The sequence below is a fragment of the Varanus komodoensis genome, unplaced genomic scaffold (assembly GCF_004798865.1).
Source record: "Varanus komodoensis strain SLA01 unplaced genomic scaffold, ASM479886v1 scaffold11, whole genome shotgun sequence".
NCBI classification, from domain to species: Eukaryota; Metazoa; Chordata; class Lepidosauria; order Squamata; family Varanidae; genus Varanus; species Varanus komodoensis.
This window is the reverse complement of record NW_025335317.1, coordinates 19473348-19488723: the sequence shown is the minus strand read 5'-3', so window position 1 is coordinate 19488723 and position 15376 is coordinate 19473348. Positions and strand designations below refer to the sequence as shown.

The 15376-nt window shown below is 43.4% G+C and overlaps 1 protein-coding gene across 1 annotated transcript in view; it reads right to left on the bottom strand.

Moving 5' to 3' along the window:
- Positions 1 to 15376, bottom strand: part of NPFFR1 (neuropeptide FF receptor 1) — a 29161-nt gene that overhangs the window by 3814 nt on the left and 9971 nt on the right. The gene's annotated exons all lie outside the window — the stretch shown is intronic.

Here is a 15376-nt window from a genome sequence, read left to right as displayed (position 1 = left end):
GGGTTTGTAGGAGAGTTGAAGGCCTCAGTGCAGTTAGTATGGTATCAGGAGCAGCTCAGTCCAGCCATCAGTTAGGCAACAGGCATAGACACTGCAGCTCAAGAACCTCTCCAAAGGCCCCCCCCCCCCTCGGCATGGGAGGTGGTGAGGCATTTGTGTGCGACACGGTCCCTTTTCACACACGACCTTTTCACACATGTTAATGGGCATGATCCAGCTTCCTGCCTCACATGTCCAGTATCCACAACATACTGAGCAGGACTTCTAAAAGTCCCAGAAGTTTAGGAAAGGGCAGGAAGTGATATTCAAGCAGATGTGACTCCAAAACTTTTGGATGTTAGGGAAAATTCATCAGAAAGTTAAATCAAAAAGATCTTCAGAAATGTATGTGATTAGAAACATAGAAGCAGAGCGAGTCAGAAGGGGCCTCCCAGGTCATCTAGTCTGACCCCTTGCTCCAGCAGGCTCCGCTCATGACATGCCCACCATGTGCATGTCCAGCCTATCCTTGAACACCCTCACCGATGGGGCCTCAACCACCAATTATTTATTTCATTTACAAGATTTATAGATTCTGTATATCCAATCAAATACCTGCATGTTAAACAGTAAAAAAGAGACTAGAAGGGAGGGGGTAGTTTAAATAAAATGCCTTCAGCCCAGGGCGGGGCTTGTCTAACACCAACAGGCAGGAAGTTCTAAGAGGGAGCCAGTACATTGAAGGCTCTGCTCCAAGTGGATTCCAAACCAGGGTCGATGAAGGCCTCCTATGAAGCAGGGTGAGGCACCCCCATGAGGTCACAGACCGGTGGATGAAGAGAATACCTTTTGTATACTCAGTGATGCCAGGTAATCTTGGGAAGCAATGCACCTCAAAAGCTTCTTCCAGATATATTTTATATTTGCAAAAGACTCTATATATCCTCTTAGAGGTGGGAAATAAGAAAGGTAAACTATTTATAGTTGCAAAATTGAACCCAATCAGTAAATAGTTATCTGAACCCTTGCCAAAAAAGAGGATTTAGTTCCTGCTTAAGAAAAAGGATAGGTGATAACATCAGAAAGAAACAGCCTTGATTGTAAGGTCAGTTGAAATAAAATATGTCAGAAAGCTGGACCTGTGTCAACTCAATTAATAATATAATACATTTTCATACTATTTAAAATGTATCTGCATCAAGATTTTCATGGTATACATATATATTTAAATTTAATTGGTTTGCAGCCCAAAGCTATGCATACCTACCCAGAAGAAAGCCCCATTGAGTTCAATTAGACTTCCTCCCAGAAAACTATATCGTTCTGCAGCTTTAATCACATAAAAGGTGGATGACCAATCAATTTATAAATTGATTGGCAATCCTATTTATTATCTATTTACTATGAGGAATAATGGAGATTTGCCAAATTAAGCGCCAAAATCCCCCCAGTGTTATTCTTATTGTTATATTGCGTGTCACCTCCCTGATGAGACAACTGTATTCGCACTGATCATTGTTAGTCAGAATTACTCCAAAGCCTGAAAATACGTAGTGTTTCGACTGTAATGTCTGCAAGTTTCCTCTAGGTGTCTCCATTCTCCATCTGATCACAATCCCCTCTTAGATGTTTGGGACTCACTCAGGTAGCATTGCTGTCCCTTTAAAATGTACTGACTTAAAAATGTTTAAATGTTTAGGGCATGATCCTCTTTTAAGAAGGGACACAGAACACATCTCTGTTTGTGACCATTACGGGTAACTACTTCCTTCTATCACTGGTGTCTCGTAAGATGGGAAATTTCAGTTGGTGCGACAAACTCTGAAAGGTGATGAGAGAAGTGGCTACTGGCAAAGCTATGAATGGTGTGCGTCAAAATGGTCGCTCTCCTATCTATCTATCTATCTATCTATCTGTAGATAGAAATATAGAATGTTTCTGGTTCTTGTGATTTGAATGTGTAGAAGCAACGCCTAAAAATCAAAGCAGCAAAAGGGATTGCTGCATAAGATTACCAGTGTGGAAGGAAAGACTAAATTTAAAGGAAGTTCAGTCCAATTAGGAGGAAGTTGTAATTCAAATGGACTTTTATTAATGCTGCAGTATGGTAAGGAGCAGTCCCTGACCAGCCTTTCAGCATCTCCCCCTTCTGTTACAAGCACAGCTTTTTATAGGTTACATCAGTCACGTCTGATCTCGTCTTGGAACACAACAAAACAGGAAAGGAGGAGGGTGGTGTCATAAACAGTTATCAATCATTAACTGTATCTTATGCCTGGGGATTTCAAAATACTGACGATAACAGCAAAATATATATTCTCCAGAAACTTATCTTTATTCATTGGCTTTGCTTTATACTTGGCTTCATGATAAATTTAAGCTGCATAGCTTTGGCTAACCTTTAAGCTAGTTTTCTTCTGTACCATGGCAGAGAGCAGGACTCCTGTGCTCGGCAGAGCAACATTCTGCAACTAGTAGAATAACTGATGTGGAAGGATACTATTTAAGAAATATACTCATGCATTCATCGGCATAGTGTATGCAAGGCTGCAGAAGTTAAAGAACTGATGCCAAACAGCAAAATGATCTAGTTATGGATCAGACTTGGTGTGCAAGCCACAGATTTCAAAGTACGTATAAAGAACCATCTGCTTCTGCAGCTGCATGTGTGAGCTAAAACGGTGAGTGAATCCCTTTCTGCTTCAGTGCTGAAATTAGAAAATTCTCCACTGACTTCCTGCATCTCAGCTGGGGGAATCTTCAAAGTTATTGTGCATTTCTGCTTGCTTCACAGCAGTGTTCTTTAATGTGGCAGAAGAGGCAACGGTGAACAATGGCTGCCACTTGATGAGGAGGAGGAAGGCAACGGTGGGGCCAGCATCCAGGCTATCCATCACTGAGGAAAAAATAGGAAAACCAGGAAAACCGCAGAATCTATCCCCAGTTGGCAGTTTTCAGATTGTAAAATATCGAGACATCAATCTGGACTTGCCATGGTTGACCCAGTAATTTTTCCAAATAGCTGTACAACAGAGTCCCAAACAGCAAAGGTATACCAACTTAACATGGTTGTTTTAATTTGTAGGTATTATAAGCAATATACTTAATCAGTGGTTTTCAAACTGCGTGGTGATGGGGTTGTTGGAGGAACTGTGTGAATATGACTTGATAGGTATAACTGAAACTTGGTAGGTTGACTCCCAGTACTGGAATTCAAGAACTGAAGGGTGTAACCTGTTCAAGAAGAACAGAAGGAATAGAAAGGAAAGTGGAGTCACACTCTCTGTTAAAGTTACATATCTTGTGCAGAAATACAGGAGGATGAGCTTAGTAGCCCCATCAAGATCTGGATTAATATAAATGGAGCAAGGAATCAAGGGAGCACAGTGGTTAGAGTCTATTACCAAGCACCCCGTCGAGGAAAAGATGAGGATGAAACCTTTGAAAAGCCAACTGCCACTGTTTCAATGGGGCATGATGCCATTATTAATTTCCCCAATATCTGTTGGGAGACAAATTTTGCCAAACGCAGCCCTTCCAAGAGGTCCCTAATACCTGTTGGTGGTATCTTCCTCCAACAGAAAGCGGAGGAAGGAACAAGAGGATGGCTATCCTTGACTTGATACTAACCAACAGGGAAGACCTAGTGGATAAAGTGGCCCTTTTTATTCTTCCGTACTTTTAATGTTTAATATTTTAACTATGTTTTATGCTCAGTCGCGGATTATTTTGTATTATTTGGGTATGTATGTATTTATTGGATTTCGACTTGTAAGCCGTCCAGAGACCTGCAAGGTATTGGACGGGGTAAAAATACCCAAATAAATAAATAAGTGGCAGCTACTGGGGGAAAGTGACCATGCCTTACTGTAATTCTTTATTCTAAAGGAAGCAAAAGCCAAATATGTTCTCTGGATTTCAGGAAAGCCAATCGTAATAAACTTAAAACAATGATAAATAAAGTCCCATGGCAAGTGACTCTAACAGGAAAAGAAGTCCAAGATGGGTGGATTTTATTTTTCAAATGCAATTCTAAAGTCACAATGGCAAACAACTGCAACATGGAAAAAGAATAGAAGACAACAGAAGAAGCCCATGTGGCTTCACAAAAAAACTTAGAGATGACCTGAACACAAAAAAGGACTTGTTTAGGAAGAAAGGTCAGGCTACAAAAGAACACTGGCAGGTAGCCTGGAATTTCAGGGAAGGCTTCAGGAAGGCTTACATTTAGGAATGAACTGAGGCGAGCATGGGATGCTAAAGCAACCAAACAAACCTTCTTCAGGTTATGTCCAAAGTAAGAGAGAGAGTTAAAAATGGGTGTTCAACTACTCATTGTGGAAGGCAGAATGATGACAAAGAAAAGGCAGAAGGGCTCAGTTCCTATTTTGTCTCTGTCTTCTCCCTAAAGAAGATCTATGACCTTCCTGATGAAGGGAAAGCACAAGCTGCAGGAGCACTATGACAGCTAAAGGTTGCTGGGTGAACGGTCAAGGATCCTCTCACTGGGCTGAATGTGTTCAGATCTCCAGGGCACAATGAAATCTGCCCTAGAGTTGTAAAGGAGCTGGTGGAAAAACTCTCAGGACCACTGTCTATTATCTCTGAGAAATCATGGAGGACAGGGGAAGTGCCAGATGATTGGAGAAGGACTAATGTCCCTCATCTTCAAGAACAATAAAAAAGAAGAACCTGGGAACTACAGACCAGTCAGTCTGACATCAATCCCTGGGAAAATTCTGGAGCAGATTATAAAGCAGTCTACAAACAGCTTGAAAGCAATGCAGTGATTACTAGAAGCCAGCATGGATTCCTCAAGAGCAAATCCTGCCTGATGAATCTGATTCGTTTTTTGTTTGGGTAATCTCCCTGATGGATTGTGGGAATGCTGTGGACATAATCTAGCTTGACTTTAACAATGCATTTGACAACATGCCCCATGATATCCTGATTAGCAAACTAGCTCGAAGTGGGCCAGATGGAACGACAATCAGGTGGATCCACGGTTAGCTACAGAATCAAAGAGTGCTCATCAATGGCATCTTCACAAAGTGGGGAGAGGTAACACACGGGGAACTGTAGCATTCAGTTCTGGGCTCAGAGCTTTGCAAAATTTTTATTAATGATTTGGACAAGGAAGTACAGGGAAAGATTATCAAATTTGTAGATGGCACAAAATTGGGTGGAAGAGCTAATGCCATGGAAGACGGAAGATTCAAGAGATGTTGGTCTGTTGAAGTGCTGAGCTGAAAGCAACAGCATGCAAATCAATAAGGACAAATGCCAAGTCCTTCACGTAGTAAAAGTAACCAAACGCATTGCTACAAGATGGAGAATATATGGCGCAACAATACTTCCAGGGAGAAAGATCTTGGCAGTGTTATAGATCAGAAGCTGAATATGAGTCAACCATGCAATATGGCTGCAAAAAGAGCAATTTATTTAATTAATGCTTTCATTTTATACTGCCCCAATAGCCCAAAGGCTATCTGGGCGGTTAGCAAAATGCTATTTTAGGCTGCATTAATACAAGTATCATTTCCAAATCATGTGAAGTACTAGTTTCTCTTTACTCAGAACTGCTTAGACCTCATCTGGAATATTGTGTCCACTTCTGGGCACCAGGATTCAAGAAAGACGCAGACAACCTGGAAAGGATTCAGAGGAGGACAAGGATGATTCAGGGATGGGAAATGAGGCCCTATGAAAAGCGGGTGACAGAGGTGGGCACATTTAGCCCTGAGAAGAGACTGGAGAGAGATGTGATAGCACTCTACAAGCACTTGAAAGGTTGCCACAAAGGAAGAGGACAGACTCTCTTCTTGATCATGGAACCTTGAATAACTTGCTTCTTGATCATGCAGAACATGGAAAAACTTGCTTCCATATAGCCTGAAATAATTATGGCTTATAAAATAAAAAAATAATAACAACAAATACCTTTCAAATACATTTGTGGGTGGGGGGAGGGTTATTTGCAACTAGTTTTGCACAGGTTACAATAGCCCTGAATTTGACAGAGCAAGTCTTCAAGGGCAGCTGCTAGAATTGGACAAAACTGGAACTTGGAGCATCAGCTATTGGGCAATTAGGAAATGTAATTAATAAACAAATTGTGCTTGCCCTGGTTTGCTGGCACCCATCGGTACTGCCTCTGCCTTGGTGCCTCCCTATATCCTCTGAAGGGAGGAGCTCGTCTACTCCATTCCCCTGAGTGGGGACTACCCCACAGCAGGGCACAGGGGGCAGGCATAGGATTATTTTTCCTTGATTCACTAATCTCCATATCTTCAGACTATGCAAATTGCAAAGCTATATGCCGTTCAGGGAAGTCTGCCTCTAGTGGCTGGTAATATAGGCTATAACTGCATGAACATATTTAAATGAAACAAAATCAATTAAAAAATAATCCTACAATGCAGACCGGTAAGGTCCCCTTAGCACACATGCCAGGTTTCAGCCTTCTAGGTTGCACAGTCTTGCCAGTATGATGCTGACAGGTGGACAGCCAGACGATTGTCCTCTTTTCGTCATATGTTTCCCATGGAATAGAGCCACAAAGATGTTGCCAAATCTTGCCCTCTTGTGAAATCTTCTTGTTCCTTGCCCACCAACTGAAATCTGCATGACACACTGAATTTCCTGAGCTCCACATATGAAGAAAGACATCGAAAGAAGAGCTCGCCGCTTGCATGGAGTGCAGTGCAATGGATATTTGGCATGCTATTCTGCTGATTAAAAGGATACAGTGTAAACTTGGATCTTCCAGCTGCATCTCTGAAAGGCTTCAATGGGGTTCAGGAGCATAACTATGATCTTAACAGAGGCACTGGTTCAGCTGGAATGTGCTTGCCTGCCCTGTATAGCAATTACTCAGAAACCTAACCTGCTTTTTCCAGCAAATTAGCTAGCCAAGTGCAATGCTGAGGTTGCCCAGTGCAGGAAAAAGAGAGAAAAAGATGGTCAGTAGGGTAAAAATAATATCCATTCTCAAAAATGCGGTGTGTGTTTTTAATTGATTGATTTGCCAGACTCAGAGCTGCTTGCTGCATTTAATGATAAAAGTGAGTCTATTGTTGCTTCTTCTCATTAGTGCAAAGGAAATATGGGTTATACTAATTTTTGCTCCTTCATGGATCACTGCCTTGTCATGGCGAAGGAGCTTGCGTAGCTCAATGAAGCTATGAGCTATGCCGTGCAGGGACACCCAAGATGGACAGGTCATAGCAGAGAGCTCTGACAAAACGTGATGCACCGGAGAAGGAAATGGCAACCCACTCCAGTATCCTTGCCATGAAAACCCCATGGACAGTACCAAAAGGCAAAAAGAGTTGACGCCAGAAGATGAGCCCCTCAGGTAGGAAGGTGTCCAATATGCTACTGGGGAAGAGCAGAGGGCTAGTACTAGAAGTGCCGGAAAGAATGAAGCGACTGGGTCAAAGCCGAAAGGACATTCAGTTGCAGATGTATCTGGTGGTGAAAGGAAAGTCTGATGCTGACAAGATCTATAACCCATAGGAACCTGGAATGGAAAATCCATGAATCAAGGCAAGCTGGATGTGGTCAAACAAGAGATGACAAGACTGAACATTGACATCTTAAGAATCAGTGAACTAAAATGGACAGGAATGGGGGAATTTAATTCAGATGACCATCAGGCATACTCAGTGCTTTTTTTGTCATAGAACGCACAGGAATGGAGTTCCAGCACCTTTTTTCAACAGATTTTGCAAGTTTCAAAAGTAATTTGAAAGTTTCAAAAGTAATTTGAAAATTCGATGTTTGGTCCACATGGATTTGAATCGCCCTGTCGAGCGTAGCAGGTTGGCGGTAAAATCATTAAAACGGTGCATGTGGGCTGCTTGTGTGTCGAGTCCGATGCAGGCGTACTTCGTCCGTGCTGGTTGTGATAGCACTGCTCGGCTTGTGATTGGTCGTGTGGTTGCGCGTTGAGTGCTTACTGTGGGTGGCAACCGTTACGTTTTGTTACACAACTGATGTATGTGGGTGTGTGTACAGTGATTGACTATGTGCGAAAGGTAAATAATTTCATGAGTTCCAGCACCATTTTTCTTACAAAAAAAGCACTGGGTATACTACTGCTGGCAAGAATCCCTCAGAAGAAATGGAGTAGCGTTCATAGGCAATAAAAGAGTAGAAAAAGCAGTACTGGGATACAATCTCCAAAATGACAGAATGATCTCAGTTCGAATCCAAGGCAAACCATTCAACATCACAGTAGTCCAAGTCTATGCCACAACCACTGGTGCTGAAGAGGATGAAGTTGACCAGTTCTATGAAGGCCTACAACACCTTCTAGAATTAACTCCAAAAATGATGTGCTTATCATCATGGGGGATTGGAATGCTAAAGTAGGAAGCCAAAAGATAACCGGAATAACAGGCAAGATTGGCTTTGGAGTGCAAAATGAAACAGAGCACAGGCTGGTAGAATTTTGTCAAGATAATACGATGGTCATAGCAAACACTCTTTTCCAACAACCCAAGAGATGACTCTACACATGGACATCACCAGATGGTCAACACAGAAATCAGATTGACTATGTGCTCTGCAGTCAAAGATGGAGAAGCTCTATACAGTCAGTAAAAACTAGACTAGGAGCTGACTGAGGCTCAGATCATGAGCTTCTCGTTGCAAAATGTAGGCTTAAATTGAAGAAAGTAGGGAAAAGCACTAGGCCATTCAGGTATGACCTAAATCATATCCCTGATGAATATACAGTAGAGGTGACAAATAGATTTAAGGAATTAGATCTGATAGACAGAGTGCCTGAAGAACTATGGACGGAGGTTTGCAACATTGTACAAGAGGCAGCAACTAAAACCATCCCAAAGCAAAAGAAATGCAAGAAAGCAAAACGGCTGTCTGAGGAAGCTTTACAAATAGCTGAGGAAAGAAGGGAAGCGAAAGGCAAGGGAGAAAAAGAAAGATACACCCAAGTGAATGCAAAATTCCAGAGAATAGCTAGAAGAGATAAGAATGCCTTCTTAAATGAACAGTGCAAAGAAAGAGAAGAAAACAATAGAATAGGAAGGACTAGAGTTCTCTTCAAGAAAACTGGAGATATGAAGGGAATATTTCATGCAAAGATGGGCATGATAAAAGACCAAAATGGCAGGGACCTAACAGAGGCAGAAGAGATTAAGAAGAGGTGGCAAGATTACACAGAAGAACTATACAAGAAAGAGCTTAACGTCCCTGATAACCACGATGGGGTGGTCACTGACCTCGAGCCAGACATCCTGGAATGTGAAGTCAAATGGGCCTTAGGAAGTCTGAGCAACAACAAAGCTAGTGGAGGTGACAGTATTCCAGCTGAGCTATTCAAAATCTTAAAAGACGATGCAGTAAAAGTGCTACACTCAATATGCCAGCAAATTTGGAAAATTCAACAGTGGCCACAGGATTGGAAAAGGTCAGTTTACATTCCCATCCCAAAGAAGGGCAATGCCAAAGAATGTTCAAACTACCGCACCATTGCACTCATTTCACATGCTAGCAAAGTTATGCTCAAAATCCTACAAGCTAGGCTCCAGCAGTATGTGGACCGAGAACTACCAGAAGTACAGGCAGGATTTTGAAGAGGGAGAGGAACTAGAGATCAAATTGCCAACATACGCAGGATCATGGAGAAAGCCAGGGAGTTCCAGAAAAACATCTACTTTTGCTTCATTGACTATGCTAAAGCTTTTGCTTGTGTGGATCACAACAAATTGTGGCAAGTTCTTAAAGAGATGGGAGTACCAGACCATCTTATTTGTCTCTTGAGAAACCTATATGCGGGTCAAGACGCAACAGTGAGAACTGGACACGGAACCACTGATTGGTTCAAAATTGAGAAAGGAGTTCGGCAAGGCTGTATACTGTCACCCTGCCTGTTTAACTTGTAAGCAGAGCACATCATGAGAAAGGTGGGGCTGGATGAATCACCAGTTGGAATTAAGATTGCTGGGAGAAATATCAACAACCTCAGATATGCAGATGATACCACTCTCATGGCAGAAAGTGAAGAGGAACTAAAGAGCCTCTTGATGCAGGTGAAGGAGGAGAGTGCAAAAGCTGACTTGAAACTCAACATTAAGAAAACTAAGATCATGGCATCTGGTCCTCTCACTTCCTGGCAAATAGATGGGGAAGAAATGGAGGTAGTGGCAGATTTTATTTTCCTAGGCTCCAAGATCACTGCAGACAGGGACTGCAGCCAAGAAATTAAAAGACGCTTGCTCCTTGGGAGGAAAGCTATGGCAAATCTAGACAGCACACTAAAAAGCAGAGACATCACCCTGCCAACAAAAGTGCATATAGTCAAGGCTATGGTTTTCCCAGATGCAATGTATGGCTGTGAAAGTTGGACCATAAAGAAGGCTGAGCGCCGAAGAATTGAGGCCTTTGAATTGTGGTGCTGGAGGAGACTCCTGCGAGTCCCTTGGACCACAAGATGATCAAACCGGTCAGTCCTAGAGGACATCAACCCTGACTGCTCTTTTGAAGGCCAGATACTGAAGATGAACCTCAAATACTTTGGTCACCTAATGAGAAGGAAGGACTCCTTGGAGAAGAGCCTAATGCTGGGAACAATTGACGGCAAAAGAAGGGGACAGCAGAGGATGAGGTGGCTAGATGGAGTCACTGAGGCAGTTGGTGTGAGCTTGGGTGGACTCCGGGGGATGGTGGAGGACAGGAAGGCCTGGAGGAATGTTGTCCGTGGGGTCGCGATGGGTCCGACACGACTTCGCAACTAACAACAACTGTCGTGAGGTCGTAACTTACGTCTCCAATTAACTCACACAGCAGCCAGCCATAAAACCAAAGTCTTTGATTGCTACTTTCTACAAGATTTACGATGTAACAGATAAGCTCTAATGAGAAGCTCCTAACAGTCTAGTTGCTTCCCCTTAGTGAAGTCTCTCAGGAGCCACCTGGGATTAGCTCTTCCTCTCACGTCTTTCCGCTCGTGGGTGGGATGAACCTTTGTCCCGTCTTCTCATTTGTTCCAAACGTCGTAAATTTCTCCTAACTTGGGCATCTGGCAAAAGTATCGTTCTCTCTTCCTGATCTCCTGAACTCTGCTCAGCAGTTGCAGAGTCAGGAGGTTGGGGGGGGGGGGCAGCTTGTTCCAGCACCTCAGAGTCAGGATGGGGAGAAGCTACTCGTTCAGAAGCTTCACAGTCAGGCTGTGGGGAGGCTATTTGCTCAGCAGTCTCAGAGACATGCTGTGGGGGGGGGGGGGTCATTTGGTTACTAGGTCCCAAGTACAACTCCCTTTGTTCTAATGTCTGATTCTCATTGTGAACATTTGACTCTTTCTTGCGAGTCGACGTCTCTGTCGTGCCGTCAGGCACGACAACAACAAACTAACTTTTGTACTGCTTGCTCTCTCTCTCTCTCTCTCTCTCTCTCTCTCTGTGTGTGTGTGTGTGTGTGTGTGTGTGTGTGTGTGAGAGAGAGAGAGAGAGAGAGAGAGAGAGAGAGAGAGAGAGAGAGAGAGAATTATGATTTTATTACCTGACTTTTCTTCTGCTACTTTCAGAATTAAAAATAGCAACGGCCGATTTCTAATTTGCAATCGGAAGCCCCAGAGCATTGCAAGAGCTCAGGGATGGCTAAAGGTATAGTTGGAGCTGGTTTAACGGAAGAGGCAAGGGTCATTTACAATGCCTCAGTCCCATCCAGGCTATTGGAATATGCTAGTCAAACCGGTCAAGTGAATCACCCCCGAAGAATGTTTGACATGCTGCTGCAATTACATGCTCCACTGGAGTGAGAAATTATGCTAATAGAAAAGGCATTTGATGTTTAGGCAAAATATCGCACGCATGTCCTTATCTTATGTGCAGGGCTCTGTAAGTAGTAGTTTGCTTTTCAACCTCTCCTTATCACATTTCCGCTTTCTAGCTGGGTCAAATGGATTAAGCAGGCATGCCCACATCACTAGTTATCTTCCAGATGCCATTCCACTGAACTAAAGTCTAAGGAACATTATACACACCAAAGTTCATGAGATGCTGGCTGTGATCAAAAGATCTGCTTGGCTCACACAAGAGCTTGCTTTAACTGAGTGGAATTTGGTACCTTTCTTCTTCTCCTTTGAAGGGATGACCTTCGTATTACACATTATGCAAGTGTGGAGACAGAAGATTCTCTTCTCATAAACACTGAAGATTTCCGATCTCCTGTTCAGCTACATGGCCATCAGGAGATCCATCTGCAGAATACTTTGACTGCAAGTCTATCTTCATGTTCAATTCAACAGGGCAGGGTTCTTAGTAGGTATCTATAAGGTCACAATGCCTGGGTGTTCCTGTTTCTTTAATTATATGGAAGTAAAAGATCAATAATTTATTGTTAGGCAAGGTCTAGATAATCTGAATAACTTGCTCTGAGGATGGACCTGGGACTCCAACCCTGGAACCCACTTCCCCCATGTTTGTAGCCCATGTGGAGGGAACACGTCTGTGGTCACAAGAGAAACTCAAAGCGTTTGGAGGGCAGGAGAGGAGGAGGACGGGAGGAGACATGCACCAGTTACACATGCAGTATCCTGGCTGCACCACCAATGCATGGCCATTGAAGTGTTTTGCATGATGGAACAAGTGTGGAGAAGCTTTAGCTTACCATGCATAGGACGACCATAATCCTCCACCCTGAGGTCAAAACCTGAACTGCATTTCTCTAGCCGCATTTTTGCATTTTTGTCATTGCTTCAATTATTACTGGAATATTTATTTATTTATTTATTTAAAACATTTTTATGCCGCCCCCATCGCAGCAAAGCCTCGGGGCGGCTTACAACAAAAACAAAGGTATACAATAAAAATATTAAAACCCGGTGCATCTCGGCTTAAAAATTTTTTAAATCCTACAAATAGCCAATAAATTAACACTTAAAATAAGTTTTAAATAAAAAGGTGCTAGCCTGGCGCCGAAAAAATAACGACGGCGCCAGGCGGACCTCTCTGGGGAGCGCATTCCATAGGTGGGGCGCCACCGCAGAGAAGGCCCTCCTCCGGGTACTCACCCTCCTAATATCATTCACAGAGGGATCCCGGAGAAGGGCATCCGTTGCTGATCTCAAGGGGCGGGAGGGCATATATGGATGCAAGCGTTCCTTTAGATAGAATAAGAAGGATGTTGTTGCCAAGTGCAGAAAGAACACTGGGATTATCTGAAGTACAGACATTAAATTGGTTCTGCAGTAATTTCCTTTCCCCAGAGAACCTTGAAGAAAGTAGTTCTGTGCAGGAACAGGCCTATCCCAGAGACAGCAGGGTCAGCGTACTAGCCAAGAGAGAAAGTGAGCTACAAGTTCAAAAGGCGTCAGTTTCAGTTTGACTCTGCTATGAACTCATCTGAAGCAAGCTATTGTCTTCTCAGCACCTGATAGTATGTAATAATATGCAGAAGTATTATTGCAAACATTAAAATTACCGAATGCATATAAAGTACTTTGAATACTCTAAATCAGCCTTCTCCAAACTGGCACCGTCCAGATGTGTTACACTGCTGATGTGTTAGCACACTGGCTGAGAATTATTCGAGCTACATTCTAATACATTGAGGAGGGTTTTTTGTTCTGTAAACCAAAGCACGTACGTTTTTGTTGTTATTGTTAGGAGCAAAGTTGTGCCCGACCCATCATGACCCCACGGACTACATTCCTCCAGGCCTCCCTGTCCTCCACCATCCCTCGGAGTCCACCCAAGCTCACACCCACTGCCCCAGTGACTCCATCCAGCCACCTCATCCTCTGCCGTCCCCTTCTCCTTTTGCCGTCAATTGTTCCCAGCAAAGCACATACATACCTCATGCTTTATTTAAAATAAGCAAGCAAGCAAGCAAACCTCAATGCCAGCATCCTCTTAAGTGCTAGACTTGTAGTATGGAAATATAGGCCCTAGGCTGGACCCTGAGAAGGTCTCTTTCTTCTGGCTAATTTGAGAGAAAAACAAGTATGCAATGCCATATTGTGAAAATCACGTATTCCAGGGCAGGCCCTTGTTACCCTGTTCAGTACTCAGCCCAATTCAGAATGGCTTCGAAATCGGTCATCAGAACAACAGCAACTGCTGGACCCAAACCAGCTAGTTCTGACTCTTCTCTACAATCCTGCTGTTTTCTACCAACCTCAGTTCATGATCGTCTTCTAAAGCACCATTACGCACACTCACACAATTATTCCAAGTCCCTACAAACCAAATAACCATTCTTAGGATTTTGAGATGAAAGCTGTGACAGTTATACTGTTAGATAAAACATATAAACTTTCGTACTATAGACATATTTGCATGTCTGAGTCCTTGGCAAGATTACAGAATTAATGGGAAAACAGTGGTTGTTAGAAAAGCCTGCATGTTATTCCTGGGTCTTAAGCAGCCCTTTCAGAGGAGATGGGATCCATCCCAGTAGTTCATTCTTCCTCAACCTGACGTCCTCCAGGTGTGTTGGACTACAGCGCCTGTCACCCCAGAAACGCAGTCAATAGCCCTGCGGGGAGCTGCAGCTTAACACCTGCAGGGCAGCAGATGGGGAAAGGTTGCAAATGCCACTGACCGGGTTCGTATGACATAACCCATCCTGGGTTGTTCCCCACAATGGGTTGTCACATGATGCAAACCTGAAACCAATTTCCACAACCCATGCCTTGTTCTAGGGGTTGTCGCACCTATGATTGCTTACCGTTCCATGTGAATCCAGCTGACCAAGCAGGGATCCGCTCCAAACCACTTGCAAGAGTGGGAAAAACATTTTGCCATCCTTGCTAAGCATTTTTTTTCGATTTATATCCTGCCTTTTTCCTACAAAGGGCTCAAGGCAGCTTACATCATTCTCCTCCTCCATCTTATCCCCACAACAACAACCCTGTTGGGTAGGTTGGGCTGAGAGTCTGTGACCGGCCCAAAGTCACCCAGTTGGCTCCATGGCTGAGCGGGGACTCGAACCCAGGTCCTCTGAGTCCCAGACCCAGGCTCTTAACCACTACGCCACACTGGCTCTCATTATAAGGCAACTGGCAATGCCAGCCATCCCATAAGTGCCCAGGCAGCATTTCTTGCCATTAGTGCAAGCCAGTAATGAAAGAAGTCAGGAGACAGAGCACTCGGTGGAGGGCTTTCTCTGTGGTGGCGCCCCGACTATGGAATGCGCCCCCTAAAGAGGTCCACCTGGCGCCATCATTATTTGCTTTTCGGCACCAGGTCAAGACCTTTTTATTTGATCAATATTTTAACATCAACCAATTTTAATAGTCTATGACTTATTTAATTTATTTTAAATATGTCAGTGTTATGCTCAGTTCGTGGAATAGCTAATTTATTTTGTTCAGTGCTTTTTTTGTAAGAAAAACAGTGCCGGAACTCATGAAATTATTTACCTTTCG